This window comes from Bos taurus, chromosome 27 (assembly GCF_002263795.3).
Source record: "Bos taurus isolate L1 Dominette 01449 registration number 42190680 breed Hereford chromosome 27, ARS-UCD2.0, whole genome shotgun sequence".
NCBI classification, from domain to species: domain Eukaryota; kingdom Metazoa; phylum Chordata; class Mammalia; order Artiodactyla; family Bovidae; genus Bos; species Bos taurus.
Window position 1 is genome coordinate 33,167,161 of NC_037354.1, and position 12,166 is coordinate 33,179,326.

A 12,166-nucleotide genomic window follows, 5' to 3' on the forward strand; every position below is an offset into this window, starting at 1 on the left:
AAAGAGTCAGACATGACTGAGCGACTTCACTTTCATGCATTGGAGAAGGAAATGGCAACCCACTCCAGTGTTCTTGCCTGGAGAATCCCAGGGACGGGGGAGCCTCGTGGGCTGCCGTCCATTGGGTCACACAGAGTCGGACATGACTGAAGTGATTTAGCAGCAGCAGCAGCAGGTTTGTTCATATCAGTTCAGTTCAGTCGCTCAGTCATGTCTGACTCTTTGTGACCCCATGGACTGCAGCATGCCAGGCCTCCCTGTCCATCACCAACTCCTGGAGTTTACTCAAACTCATGTCCATTGAGTCAGTGATGCAACCATCTCATCCTCTCTCGTCCCCTTCTCCTCCTGCCTTCAATCTTTCCCAGCATCAAGGTCTTTCCCAATGAGTCAGTTCTTCACAACAGTTGGCCACAGTATTGGAGTTTCAGCTTCAACATCAGGCCTTCCAATGAATATTCAGAAATGATTTCCTTTAGGATGGACTTGTTAGCTCTCCTTGCAGTCCAAGGGACTCTCAAGAGTCTTTTCCAATACCACAGTTCAAAAGCATCAGTTCTTCAGTGCTCAGCTTTCTTTCCATGAACAGTATGAAAAGGCAAAAAGGTAGAACACTGAAAGATGAACTCCCCAGGTCGGTAGGTGCCCAATACACTACTGGAGATCAGTGAAGAAATAACTCCAGAAAGAATGAAGAGATGGAGCCAAAGCAAAAACAACACCCAGTTGTGGATGTGACTGGTGATAGAAACAAAGTCCAATGCTGTAAAGAACAATATTGCATAGGAACCTGGAATGTTAGGTCCATGAATCAAGGCAAATTGGAAGTGGTCAAACAGGAGATGGCAAGAGTGAACGTTGACATTCTAGGAATCAGCTAACTAAAATGGACTGGAATGGGTGAATTTAACTCAGCTGACCATTGTATATAATACTGTGGGCAAGAATCACTTAGAGGAAATGGAGTAACCATCATAGTCAACAAAAGAGTCCGAAATGCAGTACTTGGATGCAATCTCAGAAACAACAAAATGATATCTGTTCGTTTCCAAGGCAAATCATTCAATATCACAGTAATCCAAGTCTATGCCCCGACCAGTAATGCTGAAGAAGCTGAAGTTGAACGGTTCTATGAAGACTACAAGACCTTCTAGAAATAACACCCCAAAAAAGATGTCCTTTTCATTATAGGGGACTGGAATGCAAAAGTAGGAAGTCAAGAAACACCTAAAGCAACATGCAAATTTGGCCTTGGAGTACAGAATGAAGCAGGGCAAAGGCTAATAGAGTTTTGCCAAGAGAACGCACTGGTCATAGCAAACACCCTCTTCCAACAACACAAGAGAAGACTCTACACATGGACATCACCAGATGGTCAATACTGAAATCAGATTGATTACATTCAACCTGATATATATTTATTATATTCAATCTTCTCCAAAGATGGAGAAGCTCTATACAGTCAGCAAAAACAAAAACAGTCAGCTGGGAGCTGACTGTGGCTCAGATCATGAACTCCTTATTGCCAAATTCAGATTTAAATTGAGGAAAGTAGGGAAAACCACTAGACCATTCAGGTATGACCTAAATCAAATCCCTTATGATTATACAGTGGCAGTGAGAAATAGATTTAAGGGACTAGATCTGACAGACAGAGTGCCTGATGAACCATAGACAGAGGTTCGTGACATTGTACAAGAGACAGGGATCAAGACCATCCCCAAGAAAAAGAAATGCAAAAAAGCAAAATGGCTGTCTGAGGAGGCCTTACAAATAGCTGAGAAAAGAAGAGAAGAGAAAAACAAAGGAGAAAAGGAACAATATACCCATTTGAATGCAGAGTACCAAAGAATAGCAAGGAGAGATAAGAAAGACTTCCTCAGAGATCAGTGCAAGGAAATAGAGGAAAATAATAGAATGGGAATGACTAGAGATCTCTATGGCAACCCACTCCAGTATTCTTGCCTGAAGAATCCCAGGGACGGGGGAGCCTGTTGGGCTGCCATCTCTGGGGTCGCACAGAGTCGGACATGACTGAAGCGACTTAGCAGCAGCAGCAGCAGAGATCTCTTCAAGAAAATTAGAGATACCAAGGGAACATTTCATGCAAAGATGGACTCAATAAAAGACAGAAATGGTAGGGACCTAACAGAAGCAGAAGATACTAACAAGAGATGGCAAGAATACACTAAAGAACTATACAAAAAACATCTTCATGACCCAGATAATCACGATGGTGTGATCATTGACCTAGAGCCAGACATCCTGGAATGGGAATTCAAGTGGACCTTAGGAAGCATCACGATGAACAAAGTTAGTGGAGGTGATGGAATTCCAGTTGAGCTGTTTCAAATCCTGAAAGATGATGCTGTGAAAGTGCTGCACTCAATATGCCAGCAAATTTGGAAAACTCAGCAGTGGCCACGGGACTGGAAAAGGTCAGTTTTCATTCCAATCCCTACGAAAGGCAATGCTAAAGAATGCTCAGACTACCGCACAATTGCACTCATCTCACACGCTAGCAAAGTAATGCTCAAAATTCTCCAAGCCAGACTTCAACAGTACATGAACTGTGAACTTTCAGATGTTCAAGCTGGGTTTAGAAAAGGCAGAGGAACCAGAGATCAAATTGCCAACATCCACTGGATCATAGAAAAAGCAAGAGTGTTCCAGAAAAAAATACCTATTTCTGCTTTATTCACTATGCCAAAGCCTTTGACTGTGCAGATCACAACAAACTGTGGAAAATTTTTAAAAAGATGGGAATACCAGACCACCTGACTTGCCTCTTGAGAAATCTGTATGCAGGTCAGGAAGCAGCAGTTACAACTGGACATGGAACAGACTGGTTCCAAATAGGAAAAGGAGTACGTCAAGGCTATATATTGTCGCCCTGCTTATTTAACTTATATGCAGAGTACATCATGCGAAATGCTGGGCTGGATGAAGCACAAGCTGGAATCAAGATTGCTGGGAGAAATATCAGTAACCTCAGATATGCAGATGACACCACGCTTATGGCAAAAAGTGAAGAAGAACTGAAGAGCCTCTTGATGAAAGTGAAAGAGGAAAGTGAAAAAGTTGGCTTAAAACTCAACATTCAGAAAACTAAGATCATGGCATCTGGTCCCATCACTTCATGGCAAATAGATGAGGAAACAGTGGAAACAGTGACAGATTTTATTTTCTTGGGCTCCAAAATCACTGCAGATGGTGACTGCAACCATGAAATTAAAAGGCGCTTGCTCCTTGGAAGAAAAGTTATAACCAACCTAGATAGCACATTAAAAAGCAGAGACATTACTTTGCCAACAAAGGTCCATCTAGTCAAAGCTATGGTTTTTCCAGTAGTCATGTAAGGATGTGAAAGTTGGACTATAAAGAAAACTGAGCACCGAAGAATTGCTGCTTTTGAACTGTGGTGTTGGAAAAGACTCTTGAGAGTCCCTTGGACTGCAAGGAAAGCCAACTAGTCAATCCCAAAGGAAATCAGTCCTGAATATTCATTGGAAGAACTAATGCTGAAGTTGAAACTCCAATACTTTGTCCACCTGATGTGAAGAACTGACTCATTGGAAAAGATCCTGACTCTGGGAAAGATTGAAGGCAGGAGGAGAAGGGGATGACAGAGGATGAGATGGTTGGATTGCATCACCGACTCAATGGACATGAGTTTGAGTAAATTCCAGGAGTTGGTGACGGACAGGGAGGCCTGGCATGCTACAGTCCGTGGGTCGCAAAGAGTCGGACACGACTGAACTACTGAACTGAACTGAACTGAATGTCTCTGCTTTTTAATATGCTGTCCAGGTTGGTCATAGCTTTTCTTCACAAGGAGCAAGTGCCTTTTAATTTCATGGCTGCACTCACCATCTGCAGTGATTTTGGAGCCCAAAAATATAAAGTTTTTCAGTTTCCATTGTTTCCCCATCTATTTGCCATGAAGTGATGGGACCAGATGCCATGATCTTAGTTTTCTGAATGTTGAGTTTTAAGCCAACTTTTTCACTCTCCTCTTTCACTTTCATAAAGAGGCTTTTTAGTTCTTCTTTGCTTTCTGCCATAAGGGTGGTGTCATCTGCATATCTGAGGTTATTGTTTGTAACTAGTATTAAGAAAATGACCACTGCCCTGATCAAATTTTGTGTGAAAGTTGAAGTCATCGTGCAGTGCATTGTTTTGACAGGAACAGCCCTGAAAGGCGTCATTCCAAGTGTAAAGACAGGCAGATGCATAGACAGAAAATGAAACCAGGAAAGGATTGGCAGATAAGGACATTCCCTCTTTCTGTCTAGGCCTTGCTCGCCAGCTCTCTAGATTTGGAAGAGATGTGTGCATGTATCCTAAGATGGTAGCACTGTCTTAAGGTGGGCTAAAGACTAGGGAAGAGGCACCCCTCTAATGGAAAATGAAATAAAAATTCCTAAACTGTCACTTGGATGACCTAGTTCCCTGTTCTGCCTCCATTTGGCTTATCTCTTTAGAAATCATTTCACATGTTCTGACCTTCTGGGTTTAGAGCTTGAGAAGCTCTGCAGGGAGTTTTAAAGGAAAGGTCACCAGTCCACCACAGCAAAACAGTTAAAGGGACACAGCATCCCTGGCCCCCACCCCACCCTAAGGTTTGGTGGTAACAGCAGCAAGCTTAGAAAGATGCTGGGGGAAGCCCCAGAAGTGCCAGGGTGGAGGTCAAAGTCAAGGCTGTGCTGTTCTGTCACCTTTTCCCATAAGCAGATCCTCTCTCTGTCGTCAGCCATGGAAGATTCTGGATGTCATGATAGCTGAGGAATGGAGTCATTTTCTTATATTAGCACAAAGTTCAGCCAATATCAGAGCATCTAACCTTTCAGAGCCCTGTTTTTCTGTCTATTTATTTACCCTGTCCTGTTTCAAAAAGGACTTAAGGCTGCTTATAAAACCACATAACGAAGTTAAAGCACATAAATTAGATCAGTACTAGAGAAAGGCGAAGCAGAGAGAAAACACGAGTAGGGGCGTGAAACTGTGCTAAGAGTGAACAACAGCCCATGGAGCCCCAAAGTCACGCTGGGCTCTGGGCTCTTAAAAACTTGCTGAAGCTGTCAAACCAGTGTTGTTTTCATTCCCCAGAATCCTGTCATTGTTGGGGACAAAGCCCAGTGAAACAATCAAATCTGGATTCCCAGGACAGAAGCAGACCTCCTACCTAACCCGGTGCCCTAACCCATGGGGAGAGCACAGCCAAGTTCACCGACCAGTCCCTGCACAGGCTTTCCGGAACCTGCAATCACTGGACTGAAGCCTAAAAATTAAAAATACGTTTAAGGAGGGACTTCCCTGGTGGTCCACTGGTTAAGAATCCGCCTGCCAACAGAGGGGACAACTAAGCTGCTGAGCCACAGCTACAGAGTGTCCCAGCACCCTAGAGCCTGTGCGCTGCAACAAGAGAAGCCATCGCAATGCGAAGACCACGCACCACAATAAAGAGTAGCCCCCGCTCAATGCAATAGAGAAAGCCTGCATGCAGCAACAAAGACCCAGTACAGCCAAACACAAATAAATGATTTTTAAAAATAAGCTTGAGGAGATAGCTTTCAGGTGTTTTACTGTGGCATTGAAGATGCCTCAGAGCAGTTTGAGCTTTCGGCGAAAAGGGAGACTCCTAGCACCAGGGGAAGCAGGCAAAGTCATTGAGGCCACCTCCAAGCTGGATGGAGAATGAGTCAGCCTGGAGGGTGGAGGGCAGTGAGAAAACACCTCCAAATTTCCTGACCCCTCCTAAACAAGCTGCAGGTGGCCACCACCCAGGACTTCACCTGAACTGCATTCCAAAGACATCAGAGATGCCAACACACGTGGGAAGGACACCTGAGAGCAGATCCAGTCCTCCCCCTCCCTGGGGCCAGCTAAGGAGTTGTTTAGAGGTTGAAGAGGAAGGAGGTTCCTGTCTCCCCCACCCTCCTCTGCCTGGCCAGTGGAAGGAGAGAGGCTAGAGCTCCCCCACTTCTCAAGTTGAGAATTCAGGGTTCTTCTTCCCGGTTCCTAAGTTTGCTAAACAGCACCACCTACTGTCTCAAAAGTCAGGAAATGGGAGAGAGCCGATGTGTGTGAGCCTGGAAGAGTCCCGTTTAGAGAGGAATGAGTTTCCCTCCCACTGCACCCATGAGCCTCTTGGAAGAAGCTAAGATTGAGCAGGACAACCGGACAGGCCATGGAGATAGCTTTGTGTCCCCTGCCTACTCCACTCCAACCCCTCCTCCATCAAAACCCACTCATTTCTCAAGGCTTGATGCTCACTTCAACTGTACTGTTGGAGAAGACTCTTGAGAATCCCTTGGACTGCAAGGAGATCCGATCAGTCCATCCTAAAGGAGATCAGTCCTGAATATTCATTGGAAGGACTGATGCTGAAGCTGAAACTCCAAGTTTTGGCCACCTGATGTGAAGAGCTGACTCATCTGAAAAGACCCTGATGCTGGGAAAGATTGAAGGCAGGAGGAGAAGGGGATGACAGAGGATGAGATGGTTGGATGGCATCATCGACTCAATGGACATGAGTTTGAGTAAACTCTGGGAGTTGGCAATGGACAGGGAAGCCTGGCATGCTGCAGTGTGTGGGGTCACAAAGGGTTGGACACAACTGAGTGACTGAACTGAACTGAATGCTCACCCCATCCCCACACCAACCACATCAGCGATACCCGATATACTGTTGATAAGACAGGTCCTAAACCCAAATTCTGTCATTGAACTTCTGCACTTCCTGGTCGGAAGGGGTGGTTAGCAGCGAAGGGACTCGTAGGGTAGACCGCCTAAAAGTTCTCATGGAAGATGTGTTGTTGCCCAGTAACTTTTTTTTTTTTCGGTAGTCGTAAAACACTCATAATACTAAATTTACATTTTTTTAAAAAATTTTTATTGGAGTATAGTTGATTTACAATGCTGTGTTAGTTTCTGCTGTACAGAAAGATGAATCAGCTATACATCTATATATATCCACTAGTTTTTAGATTCTTTTCCCATATAGGCCATTACAGAGTATGGAGAAGAGTTCCCTGTGCTATATACAGTATAAAATTCACATGTTTTAAGTTGTACTTCCCAAGTGGAGTAGTGGTAAAGAATCCTTCTGCCAATGCAGGAGACTCCAGTTCAATCCCTGAATCAGGAAGATTCCCTGGAGGAGGAAATGGCAGCCCATTCCAGTATTCTTCCCTGGAAAATTCCACGGACAGAGGAGCCTGGGGAGCTACAGTCCATGAGATCACAAAGAAGCGGGCACAACTGAGTACCAGCAAGCAAGTCCAGTAGTGTTAAGGACATTCACATTCTTGTGCAACCAGAATCCAGAACTCTTTTACATCTCTACCCTGGTATCATTTTTAATATCATTCTCCTAGGTCTAACCTCTATTCCCTGTCTCATAGCTCAAGTTCCTCTTGATTCTGAAAAAAAATATATGATCTTCAGATTTTTAAAATATTGTTTATTCATTTATTTGGCTGCCCCGGGTCTTTGCTGCTGCACGTGGGATCTAGTTCCGTGATTAGAGATTGAACCAGGCCCCCTGCTTTGGCAGTGTACTAGCCACTGGACCCCCAGGGAAGTCCCCACATTTTTTTTTTAAATTGATGCTATGAATCCCCATGCAAGGGCCCAGGAATCCTGCCCCTCAGAGGTAGCTGACTTTGTCTCTAAGGGAGGATTCAGGAAATGAAGACCACACTTAGGTACCAACCCAATACCCCAGTAGATTGGAGCTGCTGCAGACAGCACAGGTTTCTGCAGAACTGCCGTATCTCAAGGAGAAGGCAATGGCACCCCACTCCAGTACTCTTGCCTGGAAAATCCCATGGATGGAGGAGCCTGGTGGGCTGCATTCCATGGGGTCGCGAAGAGTCAGACACGACTGAACGACTTCATTTTCACTTTTCACTTTCCTGCATTGGAGAAGGAAATGGCAACCCACTCCAGTGTTCTTGCCTGGAGAATCCTAGGGACGGGAAAGGCTGGTGGGCTTCCGTCTATGGGGTCACACAGAGTCGGACACGAGTGAAGTGACTTATTAGTAGCAGCAGCAGCCCTATCCCAGGAGGCATCTTCTAGTCCTAATGTTCTAAGGAGCAAGGAGGCCATTAGTTAATAAAAATGCTATCTCAAGTACTGGAAAGACAATCTTATGTGCCAGTCACAGGCTTGACAGCACAAATATGTTCCTTGTGTTATGATACATTAAATTGGCAAAGTCAGAGAATAAAGCAAAATAAATACAAACTGCAGCAAGAAGTATAAAGGCAGCAAGAAGGAAAGGAAATGAGGTGTCTGCAGAGGAGGGGAGACCTTGCTCTGTAGGTTGTGAGTGTTAGTCGCTCCGCCCTGTCCGACTTTTTGCTACCCCATAGATTGTAGCCCGTCAGGCTCCTCTGTCCGTGGGCTTCTCCAGGCAAGAATACTGGAGTGGGTTGACATTCCCGTCTCCAGGGGATCTTCTTGAACCAGGGATGGAACCCTGGTCCCCAGAATTGCAGGCTGATCTTTACCATCTGAGACACTAAGGAAACCCATACTTTATAGGCTGGTTACATAAAAACCCTTGAGTGTGTTGAGGGAGAGGAGTGGTGGGGGGGCAACATTTAAGCTGAGAGCTGGAGCCCATATGATGAGAAAGAACAGACCTTTCAAAAAGAGAAAGCAGGAGAGACTGTGCCAAGGCCCTGAGAAAGGAAGGCTTGTTTATACTGGAGGAAATGGAAAAAGACTGGTGTGGCTGGTCAGTGGTGAGAAAGCTAGAGAATGGTGGTTAGATCTCAAATCACGGGATTGGATGAGGGTCGTTGTTAACATGTCCACGTCCACGAGAGAGGAGTAGGCTGCCCGGGAAGACCCTAGTGCCCAGGCAGGAGGAGAACCGCAAGTGAAGGCGAAGCCTGCTGGGGGCACTCACGAGCAGTCCTGAGCCCATCCTCCACCAGGGCACCTAACCCCACAGCACCGCTGATCAGCCCTTCAGCCTCGTCCGGGGACACGAGCCCCAGCCTTCGAACAGGGTCCCAGACCTATTCCTAAGTAGAAAACGCCTTTCTCCCAGCCCTTGGCTCCCTTCTACTTGCCAGCGGGTGGTTGGCCCGGTAACCCTGCCACCTGCAGTCGGATGCTCTGCCCCGGGGTACCTTCCAGTTCTTCCAGGGTCCTCTCTGTCCTGGGGCCTCCTTGCTTGCCCCATCACAGAACCCCATCCTCCACTTTCCTCAGCCCAAGTCGGGCATCCTCCCAACCCTGCCTCCCTCCAACACACACACAGACATCCGGGATTTGGAGGCGAGCCTGGGGCCATCTCTACCTACAGAGAACTGGGTTTCCTAGAAGCAGCGCCCTGTTCAGGCTTCTCCTGGTACATTTGCAGCCACTCGCTGACCAATGAAAATCGGGAACAACCTCAGGTTTTCTTTCGGTGGAAGGTCTTGCTGGGACCTACAGCCGATGGAAAAAGGGAGAAGGCAGCCCCAGAAATGCTGGGAAAGCTTAGGGCACGCAATCACAAACTGCTGGACTCGGTGCCTGCAAGCGTGAGTAGAGCCTGGGGGACACTCGTCCCTGGATCCTTTGGAATCTTCTGGAATCCTGGCACACCCTGGCGGGGATAACCTTGGAGTCTCAGGGCACTGACAGAGGTGGATTCACTTGAAGACCAAGACCCTCCCGACGGGAGATGTAGGGGGAAAAGATGAGTCCACCATGGAATACTTCCTCCCTGGCGCCCTGCTCCCCAATACTCACACATCAGACAATTGAAGATGCCTGGGCCAGTGGTGTCCCCGGGAGGAACCTGCCTGGCACCAGGAAAAGCGGAACCACAGTGTCGGTGCAGAATCGCCAGACCCAGAGCCTGAAACTTGGCCTCCCTGCAGTCTTGCCAGCCACAGACTGTTCATTTTATTTTATGTGCAGTGCAGCATGTGGGATCTTAGTTCTCCCACCAAGGATCAAACCCGTGCCTCCTGCGTTGGGAACCTGGAGCCCTAACCACTGGGCAGTCAGAGAAGTTCCAACCCGCTACCCTAGAGCGGTTGGTGGTGGCCACCTTCTCCAGCAGGGTTTTCCGGTCCTAAGAAAGCCTGTGGACCCCATCCCTCCCTCTTACGGTTCCTTCATCTCCTTGTCCTGATCAGCCCTCTGCTTAGAGGGCTGTATCTGCTGGGCAGGGAAGGCAGGGGAGGGGAGGGTGGGGGCTTGGGGGGCAAGTAGTTCTGCAGCTCTTAATTCTCTGCAAGGCAGGCGGTACACCTGGCTCTGGGCTCGTGGACCCTGGAGGCTCCTCTAGGCCCTAGCAGTCTCCCTCCAGGCTCTACTCTGGGTGCTTATTACCTCCTGGGGGTTGGGGGGCAAGAATGAAAGGGTGATGGAAGCAGCCTGCCTGGGGGAAGGCAGCACCCCGAAGCAGGGGGGTCAAGGCACCAAGGCTGGTCTGCAGCTCTTGTCAGCTGTGTGACCCAATCTGGACAGGTTACTGGTGCTCACTAACACTGCAAACAAGGATGATAATAATAATATTAACCTGCTTGAAATGTAATGAAAATTGAGAAGATGGACCTAAAGTGCTTAAATAATGCAGCTCCAGGTAGCATTCCACAACCATCAGCTATGATAGTAAAGGTCATTGTTACAGTCTGGACTCCTTGGAAGAATCAGATGCATTTCACTGACAGTTTACTCAACCCAAGCTCCCATGTCTCCAGTGTCCTACGCTGTGTTTCAAAGAAAGACTGGCTCCCAAGAATAAAAAGCGAAAAAATATTTCTTCCCATGTTATCACCACCCCAGTATGAAGAAATCCAAATGGAAAAATCACCCACCTCCTACTGTTCCTAACAAATCGTTATTTTCAGTCTTTCATATTACTCCTGGCTTATATGCATGGAATTTTGTATTCTTGTTACTTATTATATAAGTATTTCCCTGGTTGCATGTAAGTGTACTGCCTGGTATTAATAATGATCATTTTAATGAATGCATAATATTCCACTAAGTTGATATGGTTGCTACACTATATCCTTATTGTTCATCTCTTAAGATGTTCACAAACTTTCATTAGTAATGCTGCTATGTAATCTTTGTTAATAAAACTTTTAAAGTAAAAGTTTAACTTATTTTAGGGAGTTCCCTGGTAGGCTAGTAGGGCTTCCCAGGTGGCTGGCTCAGTGATAAAAAAAATCTGACTACCAACGCAGGAGATGCAGGAGACACAGCTTCGATACCTGGGTTGGGAAGATCCCCTGGAGTAGGAAATAGCAACCCACTCCAGTATTCTTGTCTGGGAAATCCCATGGACAGAGGAGCCTGACGGGCTAAAGTCCATGGGGTTGCAAAGAGTCAGACATGACCAAGCATGCATGCCCACACTCTACGCACTGGTGGGCTAGTGGTTAGGATTCCAGGCTTTCACTGACATGGCCCAGGTTCAATCCCTGGTAGGGGAAATTGAGGTCCTGAAAACCAGGTGGAGCAGCCAAAAGTAATAATTATTATTATTTTAATATTTTAAAGTTTATTTCTCCAAAAGCCATGCAAATCCAATCACCAAGACTCACCTCATATATATATATATATATATATATATATATAAAAGTAGTTTTTCATATAAAAGTTAAAATACACAAATATGAACGTTATTTGTAATCCCATCAGTCAGAGATGCCTTAGAAGCATATCCTTCCAAACTTTTTTGAATATAAATATATATCGATATATAACCTGAAAGTCACTAGGATTATTTTATTAGGCTCAGGAGGTTGGGGAGAGCCTGGCTGAATAAATTCTATCTTTATGCTTTGAGGATGGTTAAAAACGCGATCCACAGGCACTAAGGGTTTTTCTAGAGATCTTCTGGCATTCAGGTTAGAAGCCCTTAGAACCTGGGACATAGGAATCTTCAAAAGACCTGAGAGAATAATCTTCATCTGTGGATAAACACCGACTCAAGATAAATTCATCTTTAAGCACCAGGAAACCAAAGGAGATGACCCCACTTGCTCTATGAACTTGCTTGCAATCCTGCTCACTTATGAGATATCTAGACAGAATCTCTGCTTCCTCTCACAAGACTTACAATTTAGGGGAAAGGAACTATTTATTTTCCAGGCAGGAGCCCCCCAGCCTTTACAGATAGCTTTGGGGATCTTAAGCCCAA